Below are 13217 nucleotides of genomic sequence, written 5' to 3'. Positions count from 1 at the left end.
GAACACTGTCCCGTAGTCACGCTTCGATCCGGCTCGCGATGGCCACTTGTGAGACTCTTGTTCTATTCCAGGTGTGCCTTTCCGGCCTGACACACCTCCCCGTGTTTGCCCCTACCGGCTCCTTCCGAATCCTCGTGGCGTCGGGTCCCGTTCCCTGCCGCCACCGTCCTTCTCCCTCGGTCTCACATTGCCACGTTGGCCGAACTGCCGGAGCCTCCAGATCGGTGTGAGGGTCCCATAGGACCGGAATCCGTTCTATGCTTGCCGAAATTCGGGTGTCTTTTGTTTGAGTCCCTCCTGGACTCTCCTCGGGTCTTCCGCGTAGTCGGGTCCCGTTTCCCGCCGCCACCAACCTTCTCTCTCGGTCTCATGTTGCCACGTTGGCCGAACTGCCAGAGTCTTTGGTTAAGTGTGGGGATCCCATAGGACCGGACTTCCTTACGCCCATTGTCTTCGTCACCTCGCCGCCACCGTCAGTATCTTGGTCTTACGTCAACCGCGTCGCCGACTGCCGAAGTCTCTAGAACCGGTGTGAAGGAGCCTCCGTAGACCGCCCATCCGTAGCCCTTGCCTTCGTCACCTCGCCGCCACCGTCAGTATCTTGGTCTTACGTCGACCGCGTTGCCGACTGCCAAAGTCTCTAGAACCGGTGTGAAGGATCCTCCGTAGACCTTTGTCGCCTTCTTGACCCTGTCCCGGGTCGTCCTTTTCCGCATGCCGAGAGGGCGGTTTACTCCGCACCCTCTCCCGTGGTACCGACGTACCGTGTCCTCGGCCTCTTCGTAGGCCTGCTCTCTTCCTCCCTCCTGGAATGGTCATCCGGGAGTCCACTCCGCCCGGTTCTCGTCCAGGTCCGTTCGTCCTTCTTCGGATTGCCGAGTCCCGTTCTCCTGTCGCCACCGTTCTCTCGTATAGGACTCACGCCGGCACTCGGGCCTGCAACCGGATCAGTGTAAGGAATCCCATAGGACCGGCTTTCATTCTCGTTCCTAATCTCGACCTTCGCCCGGTCGGTCTTTCTCCCCATGTAAAAGAGGGCGGCTCGTCCCGCACCCCCTCCCGTATCGGCACCTTTATGCCAAGTCTGGCCTCGATCGGACGACCCACGACCGGATCACGCTCCACCCGTCCTGGAATGCCGATCTCCTCGTGCCGTGTCCATCCTCGGCCTTCTCGCAGGCTGTCTCTCATCCTTCTTCGCTAGCATCGTGCCAGGACTCCTCGGAACTGCCATCCATCTCCTCGGTCTTACATGGGCATACGGGCCCAATTGCCGAGTTCTCCGGAATCGGGTCCGTGGGCTTTCGTCCGCTCCTTCCCCGTATCGTCACGCCGGTGTCGTGAAGAAAACCGTCCACAAGCGGAATCGGTGCACCGGGGCATAGGAACCGGCTCTTCATGCACGTACGCCTTGTGTTGTACATAGGAGAGAATTAGGGACATGGGAGATCCTAGGTAGGTAGATTCGATAGGAAGAAAGTTAATAGGAAACGGCTCCTTTCTTGCCTATAAAAAGGAGGGAGACGAGGACGTGAAGGGGGAGGGAAGGAAGAGAGGACGAAGTGCTGTCGGATTGTGGGCTGAAGGCTTCTCTCTCCTCCAAACTCCATAGCTTCTTTCTGCGCAGGTTTCAGGAGGCTCGCGCTGCTCTGAGGAATGCCCGAGTGCTTCCGGCAGCACCTCCAACCTACTCCTTTCTTTCTGTGCGTTTACGAACAGGCATCGGCATCTGTTCGCCGGCCTGTTCGGTTGTAACCGACTTCGTGTTCTTGTTGTTTGTCTTTGTTAATATATACATACATTCGTGTCTATTTGTGTCGCTGTCCCACTCGCGTCTTTGTGTCGAAGGGCCGTGTCCCTTCGAATCTACGCTAGCACGTAGTGGGTTCCCTTCCGTCCGGCTTCCATCACGATTTTTGCCATCATCTCCTCGAAGTCCAAGTCTTCTTCCATCTCCATGCTCCCTTGCCGCCCTTCACGTCGGGTTCACCAAAGATGTCGCGTTGTTACGCGCGTGCGTGTAGAAGGGGCGGGACCGCGGGGGTCTTGGACTAGGGAGTGGAGGAGAAAGAATAGGACATGATATGGAGGCTTAGCTCAAGAGGAGAAGAGGAAAGAATAAGACCACGACATTGAAGGAGAGATCCGCGGAGGCAAGATGTTCAACAAGTTATGTTAAAACAACGAACGGTTACAACAGTGGTGGCCGCCATGGCCGCACCAAAATGACTATCCGAAAACCCTAGAGGGAAACCCAAGAAGAAAACCCTAACCGAAACCCTAACCCTAAAACGGAATGGGAAGAGGGAGAACCCTCGACTAAGTGGTATACCTTACTCGCACAAAATAGGCAACCCCCTCATAAGTGACCCCTCCCCTCCTTTTATAGCCCAAGGAGGGAGGGACCTTACAATGTGGGACGAAAATTTCCCCTCTCTTTCTATACACCATATCCTAGTATACATGTGCACATGTTGCACACCACCGACTTGCCCCTTCCACCCCGGTTTCCGCCTATGGACGAAAATCTTCACGACATCCACCCCCACCAAACCGCACACCCACCGGTATGTGCCAAGAAAGGAAAAAGGGTGAGAGATTTCGTCCACGGTGATCAACCGGGTCTTTCGCCTTACCGGCACCCAACCTTCTTGCCGGTCCCTTGCTGGCGCCGATCCGTCTTGCCGGCCCCGACCCGCCGACTCCAGCAGATCCACCACGTCCACCGCGTTTCCCCGAACCGTCGGCTCCATCCGATCCGCCATGCCCGTCGCATGCACCTTCTTCTTCGACCGGCCATCCCGAACACCGTTGCCGATCCGGTCTCCCTTCCTTCGCTCTCCGCGCATGTCCTCCGGTTAGACCTCCGATTACTTCGATTGCTCGTCGGGTGCCGCTCCTCGCGTATCGCGTGTGTTCCATCTCCGGCTCGACCTTCTCCTCGCCCCGAACACATCGTACCGACTCCCTTCGTTCTGCACTCGGCTTCCGTAGGCACTTTCCGTGCGTCCTTGTTGTCTCCCGAACATGCGCTCGTTCTTCGGTCCCTCGGTGACCTCATTACGCGCTCCTCGCTTCTCCCTCGCTCGCTGTGCTCTCTCGCCGTAGAGCGTACCGTCATCCCGACCACCATGTCAGTGTCCTTCGCGACTCCCATTACCGCTTCATCCCGACTCTCGTCCTCTTGGCCCGCTTGGCCTCGCATGCCTTCCGGGAAGCCGTGCTTCCTCTTCCCGGCGCGTAGCCCGTTGCTCTTCACGCACCTCCTCTGGTTCTCAAGACATAACCTTTCATGCTCGTCGATCATCCGCCGATACCGGCACCTCACCGCTCCGTCTCTCGCCGTGCGCATTCCTCGCAAAGGCTCGTATGTCCTCCGGGTGCGCTCCTGAACTCTCCGATCGTACTCTGGATTCCGCCCTTTTCGTGCCGCATATGTTCCTCCTTTGGTTTTATCGTCTCTGCATGCCGAACACCTCGGCGTGTCGACTCTTCCTGCTCCGCGCTTGCCTTCCATAGGCTCTTCTCGTGCGCCGATGTTGTCCCCCGAATATGTGCTCATTCTTTGGCCCTTAGGCGACCCCATTCCGCGTTCCTTGCCTCTCCTTTGCCCGTCGTGCTCTCTTGCCGTAGAGCGTACCGTCATCCCGACCTCCGTGTCGGTGTCCCTCGAGGCTCTCGTTACCGCCTCACCTCGACTTGCGCCCTCTTGGCCCGCTTGGCCTTGTATGTCCTCCGGGAAGCCGCTGCGTTTTCTCTTCCTGGTGTGTACCAAGTTGTTCTCCGCGCACCATCCTTCACTCTCGCCACCCATCCGCCGATCTCGGCACCTTACGGCTTCATCTCTCGCCGCGTGCTTGTCTCTCAAAGGCTCGACCGGTCCACTGTTGCTGGTCACTCGTTGCCGCTCTTCCGAGTGCATGCTTACTTCTTGGCCCTTCGCTGGCCGTAGCGCATGCTCCGTTTTACGCCGTAGTGCATACTTCGTATTACGCGCCTCATCCGTCGTAGACCCGACCTCCGCGTCGGTCTCTTCGTCCTTTCTTGCCGTAGCCCCTTTCGACTCCGGCTTGCCGTCTTGGCCATGCTCATCCGTCTTCACGCATCGGGTACCCGTTCTAGCGGCCTCATCAGTTCCGGTCTCCGACTCCTCACCGCCACCCGTCGTGTCTCCGGTCTTATGTTGATCCGCAACCGGCGAAGTCTCAAGGATAGATGTGGAGGGCTCCTCTCGCTCTCGGTCTTCTGCCAAGCCGTAATCACCGTGCCCGGATAGCTTCCTTCTCGCGCTCACCGGCTCCAACCGGGTGTTGTGGCCCGTTCGCCTCGACCTCCAACCGTGCCAACTTTGCCTTCGCCCGGATCGGTCTCGGCCGATCGAGTTCCGGTTAGGTCGGCTCGCTTCCGTAATCGTAACCGGCCGGTAGATGTTTGTCCGAAAAAATCCGACCTTGCCAGCTCTTCTTCGGTTCGGGCTCGGTTGACTAGACCCCGCTCCAATGTTCTTCCGCGTCGTCTTCCGGTCATGTCGGATTATCGACCGGTCCATCTTCCGGTCGGGTCGGTTCCCGACTCTCTCCTCTTTGCCGCTCCCGACCTCTCTGTCGGTCCTCTCGCATATGCCCGTTCCGGGCCTTGCGTCCTCATCTTCGTACGTGTTCTCTCCGGGCCACAACTCCTCACGGCCACCGCCCTTCTCTCCAGTCTTATGTTGGCATTCAAGCGCAACCGCCGTAGTCTCCGGTCTCGGTGTCGAGAGGTCTTGCCTCCGTCCGCTATGACCTTCCTCGTCGTCGTTTCGATCGTCCGCTTTGCCGCCGCCACCTTCCATCTCTCCGGTCTCACGTGGGCTCTCGGGGCCGACTGCCGAAGTCTCTAGAATAGGTGTGGGAAAAGTCCCGATACCGTTACTCGCCGATGCCATGATCGTAGCCACCTTCGTTCGGATGCCGTGGTCCGTGGCTATCTCTTCCTCGTTCTCTTCGTCGCCATGGTAGGCCGCCTTGCCGCCACCACCGCCCGTTGCTTTAGGTCTCACGCCGGAGCCTCTAGGACCGGTGTGGGTAAGGACCCGGCACCGCCACTCGTTGTGTCAGTAGCCGCTTCCGTCCGTTCGTCGTTGTCCGCGGCTACCCCATCTCCGATTCCGCAAGCCTCGATTACGCTTGCCACCATCTCTCCCATGCCGTCGTCTCGGTTGCCCGCCTTGCCGCCGCCACCGTCCGTCACTCTAGGTCTCACACCGGCTCTCGGGCTGGATGCCAGAGTCTCTAGGACCGGTGTGTGTAAGGTCGCGGCACCGCCGCTTGTTCGCTCCTCACTCAATGTTTTGGGCCGCCATGTCCCGAATCCGTAGTTACCGGCCTCCATGGCCGTCCCTTCACCGCAAGGCAAGAGGGTCGCTTGCTCCGCACCCTCTCTTATCTCGCCGTCGTACGCTCTCCCGGCCTCCGTATAGGCCCCGTCTTCTACATCTAGGGAGGCTTCTTCCTCCGCATCCTCCGATCGCCTCCGGCCCGTCTCCATAACAAGCCCTTCTTCGGCTCCGATTTTCTCCTTCACAAGCTCGCATGCCTCTCGTATTAGAGCTTCTAGGTCGAGCTCCTCCGAACCGTTTTGCATTGAGCTCTCTTCCGGCGGTAGTGCGTACTCACTCGCCGCTCTCTCTTCTCTGCCGCTCGCGGGCCACGTTGTTGCCGACCGCTCCCCATCGGGTTGCCGGCATACCCACTCCGGTTCCACGTATCCGCACGCTTCCAATAGGGCTACCTTCAAGGACACCCACGACTCGTGAGCTTCTCGTAGCTCCTTGACCTCCTTGTGCACCGTTGCGGCCGCCACTCGAGGAAAATACTCTAGCCGCATCTCCTCGTCCACGCCCCCTTTCGCCATCTCGGCATCATACGCTTCCAAGAACCTTGGGACATCGTCCCCCTTGAATCGGCCGACTCGATCGACCACCCTTTCGACGGCTTGTTGAGCCGCATCTCGCTTCGCCATCTTCCGTCCGGCTTCCATCACGATTTTTGCCATCATCTCCTCGAAGTCCAAGTCTTCTTCCATCTCCATGCTCCCTTGCCACCCTTCACGTCGGGTTCACCAAAGATGTCGCGTTGTTACGCGTGTGCGTGTAGAAGGGGCGGGACCGCGGGGGTCTTGGACTAGGGAGTGGAGGAGAAAGAATAGGACATGATATGGAGGCTTAGCTCAAGAGGAGAAGAGGAAAGAATAAGACCACGACATTGAAGGAGAGATCCGCGGAGGCAAGATGTTCAACAAGTTATGTTAAAACAACGAACGGTTACAACAGTGGTGGCCGCCATGGCCGCACCAAAATGACTATCCGAAAACCCTAGAGGGAAACCCAAGAAGAAAACCCTAACCGAAACCCTAACCCTAAAACGAAATGGGAAGAGGGAGAACCCTCGACTAAGTGGTATACCTTACTCGCACAAAATAGGCAACCCCCTCATAAGTGACCCCTCCCCTCCTTTTATAGCCCAAGGAGGGAGGGACCTTACAATGTGGGACGAAAATTTCCCCTCTCTTTCTATACACCATATCCTAGTATACATGTGCACATGTTGCACACCACCGACTTGCCCCTTCCACCCCGGTTTCCGCCTATGGACGAAAATCTTCACGACAACGGAGTCAGTCCGGAAGCTGAAGGAAGCTCTTGCGGCAGCACCGGCGCTCCGGAAGGCTGTCTACAAGAAGGGTACCCCGGTATACATAACGGTGGATACGAGTCCGACCGGGATCGGATAGGTCGTCAACCAAGAAGACGGGGACGACATTCGGTTCCCGATCCGATTCGGCGCGAAGGTCCTCAGTGAGCGACAGCGAGGGTACGCCCAGGTTAAACGCGAACTCTGGGGTATCTTTTCGGCAGTAAAGGCCGACAAAGACTACCTGATCGGGACGGAAGTGATTATCGAGACGGATTGCCTGCCAATTCTCGGCATGGTTTCCGGATGCGCGACACCGGACCTGGCGATCCTCGGGTGGATAACGTACATCAAGTCCCTGGATCCGGAAATACGGCACATTTCCGGGAAGGACAACGCCATGGCCGACATGCTTTCGAGGGCGAGGTTTGATGACGAGGGCGGCATGGTTTCGGAGGACGAAGAAGTCGGCGTGGACTTCTTCGAGGCGGCGTACGTGACGACCGATGGGACGAGCACTCCGGCACTTAACGACTTCGACGAGAGCAAGTATGACGGCGAGTGGCTCCAGATCGGTGGATTTTTGAGGACAATGACACCGGATGCGTCATGGACGAAGGACGAGGCTAACCGGATCCGGAAGAAAGCTTACCGATTCTTTCTCCGGGACGGATGCTTATGGAAGCACCCGAAGAAGAGGAACGGCGCCCCGCTCCAGGTGGTGGCGATGAAGGAAGAACAGGAGGAGCTGCTGACGGCCTACCACGACAACCCTTGGGCTGGACCCCGTGGAACGTGGGCCACGTTCGAGAAGATAAAGGGGAAGTATTGGTGGCCGGGACTGTACCGGGACGTGCATCGGTTCGTGACAACTTGCGAGAGCTGTCTGATGCACTCTGTGGTCCGACATCGGGACGAGCTTCACCCTACGTACCCTCCGACCATCCACTTCAAATGGATGGTAGACCTGGTGACGATGCCGATGGGAGTAGGACAGATGTGGTACCTGGTCTTGGCTCGGGAAGATCTGACGAACCAGGTGGAAGGCCGAGCCCTTCAGAACAAAACGACCGCGGCCGTATGTCGGTTCCTGATCGAGGATGTGATATGTCGGTACGGGTGCGTCGGGAAGATCGTGGCTGATCGCGGGGAGTTGGATGCCGAAGAGGCCGAGGAGCTGTTCGACCAACTAGGAGTCAAGCTTTCGCTTACCACTGCGTACAATCCGGAGGCGAATGGAAAGGTGGAGCGTGAACACGCACTGATCGTCAAGGCGTTAGTTCGGGCATGCGGAGGTCAAGTCGGGAACTGGCCGCGGCTGCTGCCTTACGCGTTGTGGGCGGACCGAACTATGCACAGTTCGGTAACCGGATTCATGCCGATAGAGCGCAAGTTTGGGCAGAAGCCGATCATGCCGATGGAACGTACGATCTCCTCATGGGCAACCGTGGCCTGGAGAGACGAGATGAACCGGGAGGAACTGTTGGCGGCACGCATACGACAGCTCGAGCGAAGACCGGAGGACGTGGAGCAGGCTGCGGAAAAGCTTCGGGAAGCAAGGATGAGGAACAAAGCCCGGTTCGACCAACCGCACCGGCTCCGACCGAAGAAGATCGAGGAAGGCGACTGGGTGCTAGTCTACGACAGCAGCCTCGACAACCAGCACCGAGCGACACGGAAGTTCGCAAGAAGGTGGTTCGAGCCTTACGTGGTACAAAGCGCCAATGACAACGGGACGTACCATCTGGCGGAACTCGATGGCACGAGAATGGCGATACCGGTAGCTGGGAAGCGGATCAAAGCGTTCAAGAAGCGTCACGACGACGAGCCGGATCCGGTTAACCTGGACCGGAACGACGAATGATCCGAAACCGAGGAAGAACCGACGGGCGGGGAATGTAGGCTGGACCGGTTTTCTCCGTCCCAACTCAATTTGGTGCATGCCGGTGGATGCGTGGTTAGGTGGGGGCGGATGTCGTGAAGAAAACGGTCCACAAGCGGAATCGGTGCACCGGGGCATAGGAACCGGCTCTTCATGCACGTACGCCTTGTGTTGTACATAGGAGAGAATTAGGGACATGGGAGATCCTAGGTAGGTAGATTCGGTAGGAAGAAAGTTAATAGGAAACGGCTCCTTTCTTGCCTATAAAAAGGAGGGAGACGAGGACGTGAAGGGGGAGGGAAGGAAGAGAGGACGAAGTGCTGTCGGATTGTGGGCTGAAGGCTTCTCTCTCCTCCAAACTCCATAGCTTCTTTCTGCGTAGGTTTCGGGAGGCTCGCGCTGCTCTGAGGAATGCCCGAGTGCTTCCGGCAACACCTCCAACCTACTCCTTTCTTTCTGTGCGTTTACGAACAGGCATCGGCATCTGTTCGCCGGCCTGTTTGGTTGTAACCGACTTCGTGTTCTTGTTGTTTGTCTTTGTTAATACATACATACATTCGTGTCTATCTGTGTCGCTGTCCCACTCGCGTCTTTGTGTCGAAGGGCCGTGTCCCTGCGAATCTACGCTCGCACGTAGTGGGTTCCCTTCTCCCTTTTCTCTTGCTCTTCGGTACAAGACCCCCGAGGTCCTGCCCCATTCCACTCATCCGCGAGGAATACCTCGACACCGGTGATTCTTGGCCTTTTGCTGCCGCCTTCCTCCGCTTGGGACTCACGTAGGGCACTCGGGCCCGACTGCCAACGTCTCGGGAGCAAGTGTGGGAAGACTCAGAGAATCGCCCGTCTGTTTTACGCCCTTGTCTGTAGCCACCAACTCTTCGTGGTCGGCGGTCGTCTTCCTATCGATCGCGCAAGCCCCGTCTGGGTTCGCTTCTCCCGTGACTGGGATCTTGGGCTGACACGCACGGAACCGCTTGTCCCAACGTTCCGGTTCCACGATCTGTATCTCGGCCTCGTCCTTGGCCGTTCTATCTCCGCAAGTCGAGATGGCGTTTCGTTCCGCACCCTCTCCCGTGGTACCGTGGTACCGATCTTCCGCCGTCGCGTGGGGCAAGTCCGTCTTCTCAGTCTCGGATTGCGGCCTCCGTCTTTCCTCTTCCTCGAGCATCGCCTCGAGAGCTGCGTACGCCTCCGCAATCCTGGCCCCAATGCCGACCCTTGCCGACTCTCTTTGCCGTTCGGCCTCTTCCCGCTGTGATGGCACGTCGTTGCGCCCCTTCCTCTTAGCCCTTTCGGCTCGCTCATCATCTAGCCGTTGGCATACCCTTCCAACCTTCGACCAGTCCTCCGTAAGCCCATTCGCTCCATCATCGTCTTCGAGTTCAATCCCGATGGCTTCCCGTTCCGCTCGATCGATCGACCTGACGAACAAAAGGACTTTGTCCGCCCCCACCAAACCTTGTTCCCGCTCTGGGAGCCGAGCAAGCCGTCGCTCGAACTCCCGGAACGCCTTCGTCGCGCCCCGGTGGGTTTTTGCCGATGCCACCCACTGGTCGAAGTCGTGTCGTCCCCATCTCTTCCGCCGTCCTCCGTATGCCTTCAGGAACGCCTCTTCGAAGGCCTCCCACGAACTATGAGCCTCACGGAGCTCCTTTATTTCCGCATGTATCCGGACAGCCACGACCCGACAGAAGAACTTCAGCCTCAACGCCTCGTCTACGCCACGCTCCTCCATTTCCGCGTTGTAGGCTTCCAAGTAAGGTGGGACTTTGTCCCCGTTGAAACGGCCGACTCTTTCGACCACTCACTCAACCGCTTGTTGCGCTGCTTCTCGCTTCATCACCACTCGTGCCGACTCCAACATCACTTCAGCCACCATCTCCTCAAGGTCGTCGTCTTCCGACTCCATCCTCCCTTGCCGCCTTTCACGTCGGGTTCACCAAATATGTTGCTTTATTACGCGCGTGCGTGGAGAAAGGCGGGACCATGGGGGTCTTGGACAAGGGAGTGATGGAGTGTAGGAGGTCGTGCTTCACCGTTCCTGGGGCATCCCAGAAACACACCGGAAGCAACCGAAGGGAGAAGGAGAGAGTGAGCGTGCTTAACACCGACTCACGCACACACACGCACACACACACGTAGCCCAACCCGGCTCACGCCTTATGTACAGAAAACGCAGGAAAGGTTAAGCACCCGACACCAACAACGACGCGAATATACACAGGCAAACGTATATGTATATATATATATATATATATATATATATATATATATATATATATATATATAAGAAGAATACATTCCCGGCTTCGAGCCAGACCGAGATAGGTTACAGTAGTCGTCTGCTGCCAAGCCGCCGTCGGGGAGCTCTCGGCTCGTCGCGCCGAGCGGGGTCTTGCACAGGAGGCCGCCAAGCAAACCCTAAGCAGAACATGAAGGGGGGAGAAGAAGGAGAACCAGAAAACCTAACTCTAGACCTAATGGTATACCCTCTAATGCAAAATGGGCAACCCTCTCACAAAGGGCGTTCCCTTCCTTTTATAGAACAAGGAAAGGGATGCGCTACAACGTGGGACAAATCCCGCCTTACATGGGATTGTCTGCCCCAACTTGACTACTCTTCGGCGCCATAAAGGCGCCCTCAATATTCACACTAAATGTACATGGGTGCGTACACACGTTGCACCCCGCCGATGTTTCCCGGTTTCCGCCTTTGGCCAAAATTCTTCACGACAACGCGTGCGCGCCCTTTAATGTATATAATAGGGAATTAAGTACATAGGCATATCCGGGGGTAGTTAGATTCGGTAGGTAGGAAGTAAATGAGGGAGACGGCTCCCTTCTTGAAGCTATAAAGGAGAGGGAGACGCGGGGAGAAAGGGATCGCGGATTAAGGAGGACGAAGTGCTGTCGGACCGGAACCGAACGCTTCTCCTCTGTTCGTTCTCCATCGCTCTTCTCTGCAAGGTTTCGGGAGGCTCGCGCTGCTTCGAGGAACGCTCGTGTGCTTTCGGCAGCACCTCCACCCTTTCCTCCTTTCATGCGCAGAAGAACAGGCATCGACATATGTTCGCCGGCCTGTTCGGTTGTAACCGCTCGCGTGCTCTGTTGTGTATTTGATATTCGTTAATATACAAACACTTGTGTCTCCTTGTCTTTGTGTCCATTCGCGTCTTCTATGTTGACGGGCCGTGCCCCCTGTGTTTCTTTGCTCAGACGTGACCGGGCGTCTCTCTCTTTCTCTTTCCCCTTCTATCACTTGCTCTTCGGTTCAAGACCCCGGTGGTCCCGCCTCGTTTCTCCACGCACGCGCGTAACAACGCGACATATTTGGTGAACCCGACATGAAACAAGGCGGCAGAGGAGTAGAAGATGAGGGGGTCGGATCTTGCAGAGGTTATGGCTTCGGCCGTGGACCGGATAGTGAGCGCGCGCGAGGGCACCGGTGCCCTTGACAAGGCTATTGAGGCGATCGTCGGTATGATCGGCCGGTTCAGTCGAAAGGATGCCACGAGTTATTTGGCGTCCTACCGGGCGGAGATGTTGATGAGGGATATTCCGGAAGAGAGGCGTCTTGCCGGATTCCCTCGAGTGGCGATGCCGAGCATCCATGTGGAGGTGCTCGAGGTCCGGGCAGAGAGCCGTACCTGGGAGGAGTTCGAAGGACGGCTCCTGGAGAAATACGGGCTGGATGACGCGCTTCGACTTTCGAAGCGGGGCTTCATGAAGTGGGTGGAGTCCCCCAACTAAGGAAGAATGCGTCGGTACTCCTCCGAGAGTTTGAGGAACGCTTTGCGCGCCTTTCGGTGCTCGATCGGACCATTCTGGACACAAGTCGTGTCCTACGTTTGTCAAATCGGTTGACGCACGGGATCGGGGGCAAGTTGGCTCCTTACTGGAAACCGAAGACGGGCTGACGGCCGACTGGGCCGCGGTAAAAAGAGTCTGCGGCTGTTTTGACAAACGGTGGGAGTGGGCTGATACAGAGCCGACCGGGGCGGGACCTGTCGCAGCAAGGAAGCTCGAACCGATACCACAGGCGCGAAGGGAAGAGACCAGGGAGTGGCTCGAAACCGGTTCGTCTTCGACCGGCGTGATCAGAGGCTCGTCCGGGGGAACAACTCTGGAGGAGTTGACACGAGCGGTAAAGGATCTTTAGATCGCCCAGGCTCGGAGGGAAGGCAGCGATCAGGCTCGTGACCGACGGCCTCCGGCAGGAAGTAGGTGCATGTGGTGCGATGAGGTCGGCCACATCCAGAAAGACTGCGGGGACTTTATGGAGGCTTTGAGAAGCCGGGTAGTGTACATGTGGGAAGGTCGGGTGCACGCTAGCGATACCCGGAGGGCCCTGAACCAAAACGATGGGCGAGGAGGAATGAAAAGGCTGATGGAAGAGGTGGCAGCCCGACACACGGAGACCGTCCACTACTCAGCGTCAGCTGGTATTCGGGTCGGAGGCAGGGAGGCCCGGAAGGAGAGCAAAGCCGGGTTCTGGCCGACGGTGCTGGAAGGCCTCGCCGGTGCCCGACTAAAGAGAGTCGAGGCGGACCGCGCGGAGAAGCGGGTCCAGGAGGTAACCGGGTGGAGTGACCCGGTCGAAGAAAAGACGGGTTTCGTAGAGCAGCTTGCCAGAACTACGAGGCTCTGGTTGAAGACAAACGGGT

This window comes from Azolla caroliniana, unplaced genomic scaffold (assembly GCF_043228905.1).
Source record: "Azolla caroliniana isolate FFs.n. ecotype wild unplaced genomic scaffold, voAzoCaro1.0.p SCAF_4, whole genome shotgun sequence".
Classification (NCBI taxonomy): domain Eukaryota; kingdom Viridiplantae; phylum Streptophyta; class Polypodiopsida; order Salviniales; family Salviniaceae; genus Azolla; species Azolla caroliniana.
This window is presented reverse-complemented; position numbering follows the sequence as displayed.